The 17,614-nt window shown below is 39.6% G+C and overlaps 1 long non-coding RNA gene across 1 annotated transcript; it reads right to left on the bottom strand.

Annotated features, from left to right (window-relative positions):
* Nucleotides 1-7,645: 7,645 nt before the first annotated feature.
* On the bottom strand, nt 7,646-15,490 carry LOC115569647 (uncharacterized). The gene is made up of 2 exons (XR_003981585.1): nt 15,164-15,490; nt 7,646-8,771 (listed from the first exon to the last, which is right to left on the bottom strand). It is a non-coding gene; the product is annotated as an uncharacterized LOC115569647 (long non-coding RNA).
* Between the last annotated feature and the right edge of the window lie 2,124 nt (nt 15,491-17,614).

Below are 17,614 nucleotides of genomic sequence, written 5' to 3'. Positions count from 1 at the left end.
TTCAAGCCTGGTTTGAATGTTTATGTAAAAAATTATCTAGTTACTTCCTGGCTGTTGCGGGCTACCCTCCACGGTTGCTTTGCCTTCGCCCCATTAGGCTTTTGGGGAGATGCTTGGGGTCTGTGCCAGCTCAGGTATGTGTCAGGGTGCTGGTGTGTGTGTGTGTGTGTGTGTGTGTGTGTGTGTGTGTGTGTGTGTTTGTGCATGCGCGGCGCGCACATCTGTGTGTGTTTTTGTGTGGCATGGCAGTCTTGAGTTGCAATGATTTCTACAACTTTCATTTTTCTCTGATGGAATGAGTGGAACACATACTAATTACATACTAATATGCAGACACCAAGCTGCCCCACCAACACATTTTACACTCCCATGTTTAAGCCAGAGCACTGACCAACATGACTTGTAATTTTCACACCTGCGCAAATGACGTGCACAGCATCATAGTGAACCCAGATCAACCCAGCCACCTGTACGGCAACAACCTCTTGTCATCATCACCATCAGAGGCAAGGAAACTAGATGTCTCTCTTCCTGTCGAACACTCACAAAGCTCTAGCGGCACACCACCCCCCTCCATTCTCCCTGCTTTCACAGTGAAAGAAAGAAACAGCCACACTGAGCCTTGGAGAAGGTGAAGTTTCATTTTTAAAAATCAATCAGACAGACAAACTGGTATGAAATGGCAGGGAGATAATGCAGTGGTGTGGCGTGGTGACCTTTAAACACAGCCTGCTGCTACATCCCAACCACTGGAAAACCCTGACCTTTGTAGAATCATTACAGAGGCCTCTAATCCGAAAGCTTGGGGACGAGGAGACATGCAAACACACACACATGCACACACATATCTAATTTGCACAGGCAAAAACACCACACACAAGCATCTACTGCATCTACCTCATGCATATGTACAGATAAAGACACACACACACAGCATGCAAGCTTCTAAGATTAACATATTTACATGTGTACACATAAATGCATTCATGGCAACAATTAACAATGACACATGGTTCAAACAAAGTTACACTGAAACACACATGCAGACACACACATATACACACACACTCTCACTCACACACACGCACGCACACACGCACACACACGCACACACACGCACACACACACACACACACACACTGAGTGAGAAGCCTTCATGTTGGCTGCAAAGGCCAGATGTGATAATGGCTTCCTGTATGTTAATGCTGCTGGCTGGAACGCCTCTCTCTGCTCCCCAGTATTCCACTCAGGCAGCGCTTGCATCGTTTTGAATTGCAAAATGCCAAAAGTGGAACGACACATTGTTTGTAATGCCATTAATGTTTGTAATGTTTGTATGTGTGCATGTACATGCGCTGAGTGCAGACTGAACAATCTGGCCCAGGCGAGTGGAAGACGAGCAGTAATTGTTACTGTAGAGGAGAGAATGAATCAATATGTATTGATTATCCTCTGTCCATTAAGAATAACTGGTGATGTTTGAGCATGTGATGAGATGACACTTCGACACAAGTGAAGAGGGACTAAAACAACACTCGGTGAAACAGGTGATCAGAAACCTGGATACTGTTGATCATGCAAACTGGGATATGAATAATCAGGTTTAGGAATCAAAACAGATGCTTGCGTGCATGTAAGCGCAGTTGGTCTTTAATGCCCAAATTGATTTCACACCACTGCTTCCCGACAACAACCATTCATGGCCCATCTTCTCCATGCACAACTGCAGTTTATCTCTATATTTCAACTTCATATAAGTTGGTAACCAGTATCCTCCCATACCTTCCAATCTGTGTATCATGTGTTTTTGTTCAAAATAATAATACAAATGATAATAATTTAGAAATACAGACTCTCTCTCTAGGACACAGATTGACTTTTCTCTATTTGGATGCGCTATGACAGAAAATGACAGATGTACTGTTTGGAACAACCTGAAAAACACTTAAATAACAGTCATTATGTAATATACAAACAATGTATCAAGGTTTTAGATACATGTGTCTACCACTCCAATTTCTTGTAAACATGAAACCATGGAAATATCTTACTTAAACCAAACCAACAATAGCATATTTCTGTCATAATTCATCACCCTGAAGTCCTGTCAGATAAAAATTACATAAGGTAAACATATAAGACAAAGAGCAATTACATGAATATGATGAATCAAAGTCAAATGCAAATCACTTGATTCAGCTTTTTCTATGGTGTAAACAATCAAATCTCCCAATTTGAAACGCCATGTGATAACAAGGGGCAATGTTTCAGTCACAAAGACCTTTCTCATCACATACCATTCACAAAAGTGACACAGTCTAATATTACATAACAGTCCATAGCTGTGCTGGAGTTGTGTCTACAATCTCATGCAACAGCTCAAATCCAACCCAATCGCCAAAATACATGGTGGCAAAGTATGTTTCTGCAAAAGCACAAACAAGTTCGGGGTCGTCCAGACGGGCGAAAACGATCTTTTTTTTCTCAGTCTTCCTCGGCATCGTTTCAAGAATATTTGCTTCCACATGGATCCACTGAAAACGACCGAAAACGCTGTAGTTTATATTCCAGGCCTATAGGTGGCGCTTGACATTCACCAAAAACGGAGAAGAGACGGAGCATGCGCATTAAGCTTGCACGCTGTAAACAAACAGACAGTAGACGGAGAAACCGAACACAACAAGAAGATGAAAATGGCTAGTGCAAGGAAACCAGAATCGTTTGTGTGGACCGGTAGTGAGGTCGAACTGCTGCTGGGACTCACACTCAACTACAAGGCATGTAAGTTGCAAGTAAGGCTCAATATCTTCTGCGGCACGAACACGAGCATGTAGTCCGCCATTGTTGTTGTTGTTGTTATGAGACGTCGCGGGGTTCAGAGGTCGAGGGGTGGGGCAATGGCGTCATTGTTTTGGAAAGTATGCAGATTCGCTGTCCACATGAAAACGGGAGGGCTGCCTTTTCGGATTTCTCCACCCTGAGACCCGTTTTCAAAAAAGTGCGTTTTCAGGCGCTGCGTTTTCAGGATCCGTATGGACGGTCGGTAAAAACGATGCAATACATGTGCGTTTTCACAAAAGAGCGTTCTCGTCTGGACGGGGCCTTAAACTGTTACGTTCCTCTGGGTGAAAATTTCAATTCCAGTCTTGTCACAATGCTGTGCTTTTGGTCTGGTTAGGTTCAGGCACAAAAACTCTTTGGTAAAGACTACAAAAGTGGCTTTAAATCTGTCGTGAACAAACAAAGCTGGAGATGTCCTGTGGTCTCATTAAAAGCCCCCAATGTTGTAAGCATTGCCAGAAACACAAAGAAGACGGACAAACATTGTTTTTTTCTGATATCACAAACATTGCTGGAACTTGACCCAAGGTCTCCTATAAGATACCCAGTGCTTTCATACCTAGAAATGCTTTATCCTGTGACTGCACTGATACGATGAGCTGTTCCATGTGATTGAGGACATACCTGCACATAGCTGTAGACTGTTATGTATATGTAGGCTATATCTAATCAAGCATAGGCGGAAATCCCGGGGGGAGTAAAGCTGTCTTCCCCTAGAATAATTTGAGACACAATTAATAATTTTTGAACAATGCAGTAGCATTTATTGAAAGCACAATGTAAGCGGTGCTCATTATAATCGCGCAATAATGTGCTATTTACATCTGTAAAGATTTAGCCCCCCCTCCCATTCTTACAAATGGTTGAGTCCACCCCACACCTTTCCAACGGGCGGAGCTAGCAGCTGCAGCAGCGTGGACTACTCACACGTGCTTTGCGGGGTAAGAGGTCTATACCACACAGACATAGTTACATAAGTTACAACAGCACACATCACATTTACAAAAAGCGCCAGATCCAGGCTGTCTGCAACATTTATCCTGCATTGTTCAAAAGCCTACTCAATTACGAGTGCTGTTAAGCTAAGTTAAAAGCTACAGATAGTGATAGTCACAGACAGAGAGGAGAGGAGAGGGAGAGGACAGGACAGGACAAGAGCAGTAATAATTATTTTTGTCAGTCTAAAAGACTGGATATAAATGTCAGAATCAGATATTACTGACATTTTAGATTTATTTACAGGAAGTTTTTATCCAGTTATCCATAGTTAATTGTCTTAACTCTCTATCTGTAAAACTGTTTTACAGTTAGAGAGTTAGAATACATACAGTTTTGTGGCATAGTTGTCAGATGTTTGTTGACAACACAATAAATATATATTTTTGAGAAATTGTTTTATGTTGGATTATTCTTGAAGGTATTTCCTTTAGTTTTGGGATTGTTTGGAGCTTTTACCTCTTGTAAAGATATTGAATGGACTGTGGCGGAAGTTAGAACAGTGAACAAAGGTATTATGTCAGATGTGTTCACATCAAGTGTATTATTGCCACCTTCCACCTAATACCATTGTTTTGTATTGTTGGGTGAATAAACAAGAACTTGTATATAGGTAGGGTAAGGACTAATACAGTATAATGCAATTATTGTAATTATCATTACTTTTGATAACATTTTTTAAAACATATGATTTGAACATGCTGACAGTGCAAGAGTGCAACACTGCGAGAGAGAGAGAGAAAGAGAAAATAGCATAATCTGATATCTTTCATCTGGGAAAGGGCAGTTATCTGATTATGAGAAATCTGATAAACAAACTTAGATGTTTGCCTGATAATTAGTTTATTCATTGCATGTGTACATGTTAATTTTATTTCAATCATTTTGTTTTAAATCTAGACATGTGCAGGTGGACTCAGCCAGTGCTAAGAAAGGTCTTCTGCCTGCCTGTTGTAGAGATAGAGAGACTAAAGCATCAAATTGCAGTAAAAGATGCTGTATAAAAGACAGGCTACAACTTCTATTCCTTGTCCCCCCCCTGGAATTATTCTCTAAAATGTTACCGTTTATTGTCCCCCCCCCCCCCCCCAACTATGAAATGGGATTGTCGCCCCTGTAATCAAGGTCACGTTTGTGAGTACTTGTCTTGAGGAAGACCTTTGTTACACAAACATTGTCCTTTTTTATAAGCATATAGCCTGAATGTACTGTATATAAAGCAAATAATTTATGGCATGCTTGGTATACATTAGTTGTGTCAGTTATTCCACATTACATACAGCAAATATCCCATGTACATCTTTTTTGTGTGTTGTGTGGAAACAGAAATATTAAAGGAAAGTAGAATGCATGACACTGAACATAACATATACAGCATGTGGATTGCTGCAGCTGATGAGGTGGAATAGAAATGTTTTTTTTACTTTTTTAAATGTGCATACAATAGGATGAAATTGGTTTTGAACTGCAGGTAGATAGTTTAATATAACATTGTTTTATTTATGTATTCCATTTTTGTTTTATTAGCTTTTCGTCTTTAATCTCAAAAAATCTCCAAGATTTCTTGTCTTTGAAGTCATGGTGTAGGGGTGAGGACAGGGTGAGAAGTTTACAATACATCTCCATAGTGGGAATGGGGATGGGTAATATGAATGTATGGCTCATGTTGTTGAGAAAGGTTATAGAAAAAGTGATACAAATTTGATCAAAAAAACAAACAAAAAAATATATCTTCTTTTGCAGGAGACTGTGGGAGATTTTAAGGAATAAATGAAGAAGTGTAGAATCTCTGGTTCCTTCAGCCCAGAGAAGCAATTGTTATTTGAGGAAAATGTAAGAATTGAGAAAAAAAAGGAAAATCTGGCTGGGAGAATCAGTGTTTTCTTCTTTCAGGAACAATGTTTGCTGTAGGGTGAAGGAATGATAAATATGTGTGGCAGCAGCTGTGCTGATGAACACAGAGTGGGAAGTGGAGCCTGTGATTGATGGCCAGGAAGCATCGGGGACAGACTGAAGCGTGACACGCAGCATGGCTTGTGCAACAGTGACATCTTTTGGTTCAACCTCTGCTGGTGAAGCTGAGGCTGTCCGTCAGTACAGCCTGCCAGCCAGCTATATTACAGTAAATAGAGATTATGATCACATTATGCAAATGACTGTTCCATCTGTATACTGCTCCCTTGTGTTAGCTGGCACTCTCTCTTTGTGTTGTGACAGTTATTTGAGTCCTCGAGGCTACAGAGAGTTTGACTGTGCAGCCATGTGTTGACAGGCGGCAGAAGGTGATAGGAAGCCTTGCTCTGACAAATACACGGGAATAAATTATAGTTTCAGGTACTGAGTGCTGGCTGAGCATGAAATGAGCTTTGAGAGGTGAGCTGAAGCAGCCAAAAATGTTATGTTCCCAGGTTGAGACTTCTTGTTTTTGGGAAATGTAATCTTCTCTACACTTGACACACAAAAGCTAGTACACTATTTCTAAGTAATGCACACATTCTTACATCAAACTAGATGGAGTTTGGGGAAATTCAGATGATATTGGAGTCTGAACCATAGTTCTAATGAAGAAACATCTTAATCCAGAATCAATATTGGCAATGTATGTTTTTGAGTTAATGTTGAAACTTGACATTCCTTTACGTTGTAACTTTACTCTTCTGAAGGTTCAAATGTATAATTTTGTGTTGCGACAACCCTTTGCGGATAGCCTGGTTAGGTTTCAGGAAATATCATGTGCTGGCTAGTAATACCTGGTTTTGTCCCCATGAACCTGAAAATGTCTTCAGGTCTCGTTAAAAGCATCCAGTGGTTTCACTACATATGCTGAAACATGTTGTAAACTGCAGTCACTGGCTTGGCAGCATGTCGTGATCATGATATGACAATCAATCAAATATTTGTCATTTTATGGAAATATATTATTTTATGGAAACATATTATGGAAATATAATGGCTTGTTTGCATATGATGTTGCATCATTTCATTCTATGATGCAAACTGCAGATGGAGGGCAAGGAACTTGGAAGCAATGGACAGTTTGGTGCCAGTTCTATTGTCGTCAAAAGGAGATGCATGGGCAAGCTAACTTAAAACCCAACATGGACATTGTATGACCTTTGACAAAGAAATCTCTCAATGTGAAGATGAGGGCTTGACAATTGTTCCTATTTTTTCTTTTTTACAGTGATATGTCGTGGTTTCTTTCTGCTGACAAATGTACTTATTTGATGTCGCTTTGGACAAAAACATCTGCCTAATGCCCTAAATGTAAATGTGAAGAACAAACAGACGATAGGCTAACGAGTGATTTTTTAAATAAATAATGGGTACAATCATTTGCTGTTGGTCCCCAAATAGTAATAAGTAAGTAACTTTGGCACAGTTATCATAGTTAAGAATGGGCAGACCACTCCTTCATCTCTTCCCTCTCAGTTTCACAGCTTATCATCTGGGTGATGAAGTCACCAGTATTTTGTAAGTGTTTTGTGTGTTGTTATCTAGCCAAAATTAAGTGTCATTTAGTTGAATTTGAATGTTGATTGAATTATTTATTTGCATGCAAGTTACACTGATCTAAGGCTAGTTTGCCATTTACCATAGGGAGCAATTTTAATTGACTGACCTTGAGCTCTGTAAAGTATGACTATAACTATGTATGGATACTATTTGGAGACCAACAGCAAATAAATTGATGTGCCCATAGGCCTGTGGTCTGAGTACAATAGAAGTGGCATCAAGAATTTTGGAATGACAACATCCCATTCCTTTCTCTTTTATAGATTTCTTGAATTAGAGCAGTTACACATTATTATTTTTTAACTTGAATGCTTTAGTGAACAAAAGAATAAGAAACAAGGTTCGTTAAAAATAGTATTAAAGTTTGAAAAGTAGGAGAAAAACAAAGTACTGAGAGATACAAATTAAACAAAACACCATATAATTAAACTATCTAGGCAAATAAAAAAAAAGGTATTCATTTAAATACAAAGGGTTCATTTGCAAAAAAGTTGTCTCCATTTTTAATGATTTTTCTAAATCCCCCCCTTCTTTTTGTTAAATTGTGCACACCAGGAAATATCAATGGCGCTGATATTTTTACTTGTCATACAAAACCTTTTGGTAATTGTGAAGTTGAAGTAATATCAGCCATTTTAGGAATGTTTTTACATGTTTTGAAAATGAACTCTATGTAAACAATATAATAATACATTGTTTAAAAAAAAAAAAAAACTATAAATTAAATACATAGATGACTTCAAAATTAATTAATGGACAACACCTTCATGGTCTATTCATTTCCCTCTTCTTCCCACTGTTTTTGCCACCTTTTCTTCAGTCTGTTGATTACACTTTTTGTTTTGGTCTTGCTGAAACTACCAAATCAATGTTATTTCTTTTTGTAGCATTCTTGTCCGCTCTCATGTCCATCGACACTGTTATGAGCTGGTATCCATAAGAATATTACTGAAAGGCCCATCATTTGAATTATGTATATTGTTCGCTTAACTCATCTAAAACATCTGCTGTCTGAATTACTGTATTTTAAACTGGTCAATCATGAAGCAAAGTATGGTTCTCAACAGTCTTGTGTCCTCTATTCACTGTACTGCCTTTGATATAACAAGCAAACCTTCTGTGTAAACCCTCCAGTGATCCTAATTCTGTTACAAAAACGGCAACTTCTAATTTACTGTCTAAAATCTTTGATGCATAGATTCGACTGTCAGTGTATGACTGTACAGTATGTGAACTGAGAATAAACTCTTTGTCATTGTTCTTTGTTTCCAGTAATGTTAAGTCCACTCCAGCAAGTGGAAGTATTCAGAGAGTGAACTTAAGGTGGGTTCCTTTGGTTGAAAGGCCTGGATGGTGATTGACCAGCTCCACCTCTGATGAACCTGTGCCCAGGTGTAACCCAATTTGGCGGTTGACACCTGGAGAGACACACAGGGGAGGGAGAGAGACAGAGATGGAGGAAAGAAAAACACAAGCACTTTTTTTTTTTAGCCCGAGACCTTTCTTAAAAGTCTAGAAATACAATGCAACTATAATTTTCTATAAAATCTTCATAGTCTAAAACGTCCAAAATAAAACTATTGTCCTGAGTGATCCAATCACAAGTTGACAGCTTTAAGCCTGTCAGTTCCCATGTATTGACATGTTCCCACTTGAGATCTTACTTCACCACTCTACATGCAAATACACATGTGCATCACTGGAACACATACATTTTTTACATTAGGAAAGAAATATCTTCATGTATAACATTTGCTGAATCAATAAGAAGGCAGAATTAATTAAGATGTGTTGTATACAGCGTTTCACAAGTTCATAAATGCAACAATTTTCAAAATTGAGCCATTTTTAGTCTGGTTACTTTTCTCAATGGGTGATAAGAAGCCCCTATTAGTTCCTGATTAATGCATTTTTTTTTTATTTGACATGTTTACCTGTGTCTCTTGGCTTCTTTCAGAAATGTAATGTAAATTATGAAACCAGTTGAAACAATGTGTTCAAACAGCTGCCTGTTTCACCACCTCCAAATGTGATCTGGTGATTGGATCTCCAGTGTGTCCTCAATGTGTATTGGGGAAGGTCACACCAGCTTTCCACTTGTGCTCAGAACACCAAGGATGGGTGTTGATACCAAGGGCTGTTGCAGTGCAAGTGTCATCTTAACCCTAATCGACACATTTGTCATTTTCATGCCCAGCACCCATAATCTGTAAACAATCTGTACCGTGCGCCCCTGAGCTTGTTGGTCTTAAAATGAGGTGTGGTCAGGTGCAGTGATGGCAAATTGCTAACTTTAGGTAGCAAAAAGTGACTGCAACATAGACCAACAAAAGCTAGTTTAAAGCAGGGCTGGTTATAGCCTGCTGTATTATTGTTGTTACCGAGTGTCCCAATGCGGTCGGTAACAAAAAGGGAGGCCACACACAGACACCTCAATCAAGAAATTATATATTGAACTCAAAATGAATAAACAAAGTAACCAACCAAATGTGGTGTGTGAGTAAGAAAGTCATCAGTATTGTCAATTGTGTATGAATGAGTGAAAATATGGTGTAATGTGGTAAGGTGCAACAAACCAAACCAAGAGAGAACAGGTTCTCGTGGCTGCAGCAGGCCCAGCTGAGATAGAGGGACAGAGACTACCGAAGGCTTGGACCTTTATGCCTTTTGGGAGGCCCTGCCCAAATGAGTAGGTATTTAATACACAGAAATCAAACAAACTGACAGCTGTCAACGGGAGGGTTGTCATAATCAAGATCAGGGCCCGTATTCACAAAGAATCTTAAGGCTAAAAGTAGCTCCTAACAGGCGAATTTAGAGGCAACTCCTAAAAATAATGGGCGTGTCAGTCGTAACTTTAGGACTCCAAATTTTTTTAAATAAGAGTTACTCACAAAACATTAGGCCTAAAAGTAGCACCCAAGTCTAGGAGACCTTAGAAGTAGTCCAGAGGACTCCTAACTTGCTAAGACCTAGTCACAGCCAAATGTTTTGGAGACGCTAAATGACAGAATTATTAAAACGATGTCGGATTGACCGTGAAGGGATTTAAGTTGTGGTTGAGTTGGTGAGGGACGCAATAACGTTCCCAATCAACTGAAACATTCCAATAACCAGAGTTAAAATGTTTGGCAACACTCTGGTGTTTGGCTACGGGGAAAATGCAGCTCTTCACACGGGACTAGTATTACCTGGGGACCTCAAGTGATTTAGAAATTACCCCACCACGTCTATGTTTCGTGCGGAGCAGTCGCACGGGATAAGCAAAGCCTGTGTTTTAACTCAAATTTACTGACATATTCCCCCGGGTCGATTGCAACGAAGCTCTTGCTGGAGCAGCACAACGGTTAGATATGGATATTTTTAATATAATAACTGGTGAGCCTGTTGAAAGATGGAAAAATGTTCCTTGCCGCATGCTGCCATGCATGTAATCCATCTAATCATCTTTCGAGATTTCGCTCTTCTGATGAGCCTCCTCAATTTGTACCCAAAAAGCTGTCAAAACTTTCATTTATAATTCCCAACGCAGCCTCCATAGTTCTCGACTGGGAAAAAAGGCGTGGAAAACACAAAGAACCTTAAGAAAAACAAAGAACGACCCCAAATCACAGAGATGCCGATTCGCATGGGAATATTATCACATGACCTCCAAACGAATCCTACATAAAAACTTTTAGTCCGATTTAGGAGTACTCTAACTTAACTAACGTTAAGGTAAAAGTCTTTGTGAATACGGGCCCTGTTGTATATCACCTGATATACATGTATTCTGCCCTCTAGTGGATTATCATATCTTTTTCAAAATGGCTGCTGTCATTCAATCATCTGCACACTTTTGGCAGGAAAATCTTTGCTAATTTAAAGTAAGTCAAAGTAAGAACAACATTTATATTGTTTCTCATTTTTTTTTAAATACATATTTTCTGTATTGAAAACATGCATAATTACTTAATTAATTCTTTATATTACAATTACATCGTGTTAAAATGTGTGCATCAAATTTGATACTGCATGTATATAAGGTGTCTTATCCCTGAACGGTCATGTCACATTTTTTGTAATGTAATCTACGTCATGCCTACCACAATACAAACACTATCTGAATGATTTAAGGCATCTAATTAATGACTGAAATGCCATCTTAAAATACCTGTAGGGCATTTTCACAGTAACAATTCATCTGAAATCATAATCGCTATGCTAGATTGACCAATTTGTTATGTGTGTAATTTTAAAAACAAATAGAGGAAGAAGAGAGAAAAGGAAAGTACATTGAAAATGTCATCAACTTGATAAGGATGGAGTAGAATCCAAATACTTATCTAGAACACTATCAGATCACTCACCCCTGACCCTGTCCATTTATAGGCCTGAAAAAGCTACTACTACGTATAGGTGGCGTCTGAACCCAACTCTGCTTCAAAAACCAGATTTCTGCAAATTCATAAGAGATCAGATTGAGCTATTCTGTGAAACAAACTATGCCTCTTCTCCCAATAGTTTTATTTTATGGGACACACTTAAAGCCTTTTTAAGGGGACAAATAATCTTATACCAAAGGTATCAAAAAGAAATACATGGCAGAATTAGAAGTAGATATTTTGAAATTGGAAAAGGAGTTTCAACAATCAAGGTCTAAAGAAGTACACCAGTTATTAGTAAATAAAAAGCTTAAATATAATACATTGCATACTTATAAAATTGAAAAAAAAACATTTTGAGGAGCAAACAAAGATACTATGAATTGGGAGAGAAGGCGCACAAAGTTCTGTCTTGGCAATTAAGAAAAGAAGAAAGTTCTAGGACGATTAATTCCATTCAAACTGAAACAGGTTCTGTATCACACAACCCAACAGAAATTAATGGTGCATTCAAGCAGTTCTACACACATTTATACACATCAGAACCACCAGAAAATCTGAGTAATATTGATGAGTTTTTGTCCACGATTGAACTGCCCAAGCTTGGCCAGGAAGACCAAAATAGTCTTGATTTGCCCTTTACACAAAAAGAAATTGAAAAGGCTCTAGGCTCATTGCAAGCAAACAAATCACCAGGGGAAGATGGATTTCCTCCAGAATTTTACAGGGAATTTAAGGATTTGCTCCTCCCACTTCTCATGGATGTCATCAACTTAGCCTCTAAGACTCGAACACTCCCTGAATCATTTTCCACAGCTATAATTAGTTATTTTCACACAAAAAAATAGAGATCCATTGAAATTCTCTTCGTATCGACCAATTTCGTTGTTAAATACAGATTATAAATTGATTTCCAAAGCCCTGGCTAACAGAATTGGCCAATATATGCCACAACTAATAAATCCAGACCAATGTGGCTTTATTTCAAAGCGCTCATCAGCTAACAATCTATGCAGGCTCTTTAATATCATTCATTTAGCAAAATCTGAAACGGAACCCAGCATGGTTGTTGCTTTAGATGCTGAAAAAGCCTTTGATAGGCTAGAGTGGCCATATTTGAGTACTGGCCAAGTTTGGGCTAGGCCCGTTATTTATCAATTGGGTTCAAACTCTCCATCATAACCCCCAGGCAAAAATCAGCACCAATGGACAGATTTCATCTACATTCTCTTTAAGCAGATCGAGTCGACAGGGATGCCCTTTGTCTCCAGCACTTTTTGTCCTGGCAATTGAGCCTTTAGCCGAAGCAATTAGACAAGATTCTGATATAAAGGGCTTTCAGGTGGGTCAGACGGTTCATAAAATGAATCTTCTGGCAAACGACGTGATTTTGTACTTAAAAGACCCTGGTAACTCTCTTTCCAAACTACAAACTGTATTAAATACTTATGGTAGTATTTCAGGTTATAAAGGTGAATTTTGAAAAAAGTGAAATTATTCCATTGATTAACTTTGATCACTCCAACCTCCAGTGCATGAGTCCATTTAGATGGCCTATGGATGGTATAAAATACCTTGGGATAACTGTAGACAACAACCTCAAAAACCTGTACAAATTGAATTACCTCCCTCTGCTCAGTAAGATTGAAGATGATTTACATAGATGGATGGGTTTGCCTCTCACCTTGATTGGCAGTTAATTGTATTAAAATGAATGTACAACCAAGATTGCAATATTTGTTTCAGTCCCTGCCCATTCCATTACCACAATCTTTTTTTAAAACTCTCAATAGATACATCAGACAATTCATATGGAATTGTAAAGCACCCCGGATATCCATGGTAAAGTTAACGTGGGACTATGGTTCAGGGGGACTTAGACTACCCAGTTTTAAAATCTACTACTTAGCAGCTCAAATGAGGTTCATCTCATCCTTTTTTGAGGGCAATGACGCCCCTTCTTGGACACAAATCAGACTGCACCCCCTGAGGGAAAGGATCCACATTGACTTTTTTCATAAACATAACTCTGGAACTGTAAACAACAGGACAGATAACCCTATACTGAGGCATCTGATAAAGATTTGGTATGAGGTCCACAAAAGTCTTGGGTTGAAGGTGGGATTGTCACCTAAAAACACCCTTAAAGCAAAATGAACTTATACCTATGACTCTTGACAATAAGATTCTGGATATATGGCATCATAAAGGAATCCAACACTTGGAGGACTGCTATGACAAAGGACTTTTCATGTCATTCAAACACCTGAGGGGAAATACAACCTGCCCAATCAAACATTTTTCTGTTATCTCCAACTAAGATCCTTTCTGAGGGCTAATTTGGGTCCTGAAATGACTTTGCCTGTCATGAATGATGTTGAGAGACTTCTTTATGAGGGGAACACATAAATTCATCTCTAAAATGTACGGCCTGTTGCTGAATGAGAGCCCAAAACCAGGTTTGCATAAGTCTAGAATGAAATGGGAGTCAGATCTTAGTGTCACAATCGAAGAACGGCTTTGGACGGATTTATGTCAGAACAGCCTATCAACTACTATCATTGCCTGGTATAGATTAATTAACTATAATATTTTACATGAATTATACCTTACCCCAGAAAAATTATACTCATTCAAATCTAACCTGTCTGATATGTGCTTCAGATGTGATATTGAAGTTGGTTCCTTTCAGCATTTCACATACAGACATACATACAGACAGACATACAGACAGACATACAGACAGACATACAGACAGACATACAGACAGACATACAGACAGACATACAGACAGACAGACCCTTGATAGGGATGGCAATTCAAGTTACGGGAAGATGATGAGGAGGAATGTACATCTCCAGCCAGGGCCGGCTCTAGCCCATTTGGTGCCCTAGATTCAACTTCTTCAGACAAAGATTGTGCCTCGATTTTTATGGCTGGATCTGTGGCATTGTCCCTCATCTCCATAAGTGCATCCCTGGTTTCCGCAGCCTGGTATCTCACAGCCTCTACACTGTTGATACAACTCTCCCATTTAGTATCTGACCAGGATTTCAGGGTTGTGGTCACATGTTTTTTTTAAGATGGACCATCTCTGTGTGGATGCAGAAAATACTGTGAAAAGCTTATGCGGTTAGCTGTAACAATGGTGCGTAACAACATAGCAGTCCATAAGTGTCAGGCGGGGGGTTAAAGGGAAGACTAAAGATAAGGGGAAGGTGGACCCAAATGCAGTTAAACACGAGAGGCAAGGCTAGGGGAAACAAAAGGCGAGCTTTATTGTAAAGCTGAACACAAAACAGACAAAACGGGGGCAAGAGGCAAAGTAGCAACTAAAAACAGCAATACAAAGTAGCAACTAAAAGGCGGGACAAAGTACAAAGAAAAAAATCAAAGTTCTACTCAAACATCAGAAAACCAGAAATCAAAATCCAAAGAACACATACCGTGGGGAACAAGGAACAGACAGGAGCAGGCACATGGACGGGAGCATGGACGAGACAGAGGCTGACAATTACAATGACCAGACAAGGAGTGAAGGGAAACACACAGACTAAGAACACCGACACTGATTACCAGACGAGGGACAGGTGAGGAGAGAGTGGAGGGAGGAAGCCAGGTGGGTTAACGAAGGGGAGGAGCACAGAGGAGCAGACCAGGAGGGAACAAGGCAGACAGACAGAGGGAGACAGAGGGCAGACCACAGGAAAAACTTAAAGGGACAAGGCATGGAAAATCCAAACACAAAAAACACAAGGCAAAATCTGGAATCATGACAATAAGAGTCAACAAACAATTGGCTAAACTTACATGCTTCAGAGAGTGGTATGGATGTTGAATCAGAAGGGGCTTCTTCAGCAGCTGTTTGGGGGTGTCTGGAAATATTTTTAGCAAAAAAAAAAAAAAACCTACAGCAGACAGAGTAGGAAAAAAAAATGTTGCAGCTTGCAGCAGTTAGTTGCATAAGTAGTGTGTGCAACATAACATTTACCATAACATATCATATCATAACATTACCTTATGATAAAAGATTCACTACCATTTCACAATAATCAACACAGAGTACAACCTGCAATGGTGGCGCATCCGGATGGGTTGGCCTCTACTTTGATTCATGATTCATTTATCCTTCTTAGTAGCTATCAGTGTCATTATCTAGTGCGTTAAGCTAGCGTTGATTTATTTCAACCTAGCTAGCAATCTAATACAAATGAAACATCTTCACACAAAATGGCATTTAAAAAATGATGACATAATGTTACCTTTATAATGGGACTTTTTCTCCTCCTCTTTTCTTCTCTTTTGGTACTGCGCACCCGAGGTCTTTGACGGCCGTTTCGTCTCACAAAATATCAAAACATAACCTGTCTGTCACTTGACCTGACCTGACCTGACCTCTGTGACACCTATTTGCTCCTCTGAGGTGCGCAGCCAATTACCACACGTCACGTGACTCAGCACCACAAGTGAGAAACATGTTCAAGAGGGAACACGAATGGAATCTTTCATTATTTTTTTTTTTTCACCCTCGAGGGTGACTGGCGGTGCCCCTCCAGCAGATGACCGTCTAGGCGACCGCCTATATCGTCTATCCCTACAGCCAGCCCTGCCTGTGGCCATGCATGATGATGGAAGTTCAGATAGCATTGATGAGGAAGACAAGCATGGAAGTTGAGGCCCCAACAACAATACAGGACACAATCAGAAAGGAGTCAGTGAAGGGCAATGCAAAAAGCAAAGACTACATATGGAGAAAAATACAATATCAAGTTCCATCTATCAATTTCACTGCATGCGTTGAGGAAGGCAGAGAGGACAGGTGTGACCTGACACCATACATGTATTTCAAACATTTTGTCACTGATGAAATGCTACAGGAAACTGTAGAACAAACAAACCTGTAGAGTGTACAAAAGAGGGTCACTAAACACAACTGCCAAAAAGATAGAGCAGGTTCTAGGCATGTACATACATATGGCGTTAGTACAGATGTCCAGTGTGAGAGCTTATTGGGAGTCAAAGCTCCCTGCAGTTCATGATGTGATGTCTCAAGATCGGTGTCTGAAATTGCTTACTCTGATTCACTTTCAGGACAACCCAGAGATGGGGACTCGAGTTTGCGACTCGGACTTGAGTTGCACCTAAGTCGCACACACAGAGTTTTGGGACTCATGAACAAACATTATGTTTTCTTTTTTGGCTTATTAATATTGAGGAAACTCTGAAACGTCTGATGAGCTTAATGTGAATCCTTCCTTTTTTTCATGGTAACCATGGTAACAATATTATACTTCGGGTGCACGCCTTGCAGCTTCACGCATTAGTACCTCGGGTGACGACTATGGCGACCGGCGGCACACCAGCAGCTGCTGCTGTACTATTTGTGATTACATTTGTTTATAAAAACTTCAAACAGGATGGCACCAACAAAAGGAGCACTGACTGCGAAGTCTGCAGTACCCGAATTAAGGATGCTTGATCCACCACATCAAATTTGATCAGGCACTTGAAAACTCACCAGGACAGGTCAGTCACATTAGCACATATGGACGGTTAGCTCATCATCAGCTATGTAACGTTCACTTAGCTTACTACTAGCTTTGTAACTAAATATTTGAATAGATTAGTGGATGTTCGTTTGCTTGTCACACTTGTTTGCATTGGGTAATGCTAATCATCTACGTTCTGCTGCCACTATCTACTGGCTAAAGTTAACCGTAGAAAAATACATAGTTATACTGTCGGCTTACAGGCAGGTTACAGGTTAATTGTTGACCACGTAACGTTAATGTTACAGGTTTACCAGGTTACCATTACACTGAGTTTGAGTGAGAGGATAGAGGAATGTGTCATTAGAGACCCAGTGTAATTAAACAATACCGTTGCAGAGTGCAAAC

Source organism: Sparus aurata, chromosome 19 (genome assembly GCF_900880675.1).
Source record: "Sparus aurata chromosome 19, fSpaAur1.1, whole genome shotgun sequence".
NCBI lineage: Eukaryota > Metazoa > Chordata > Actinopteri > Spariformes > Sparidae > Sparus > Sparus aurata.
Note: the sequence above shows the minus strand (reverse complement) of the source record. Positions and strands in the feature narration are given on the sequence as shown.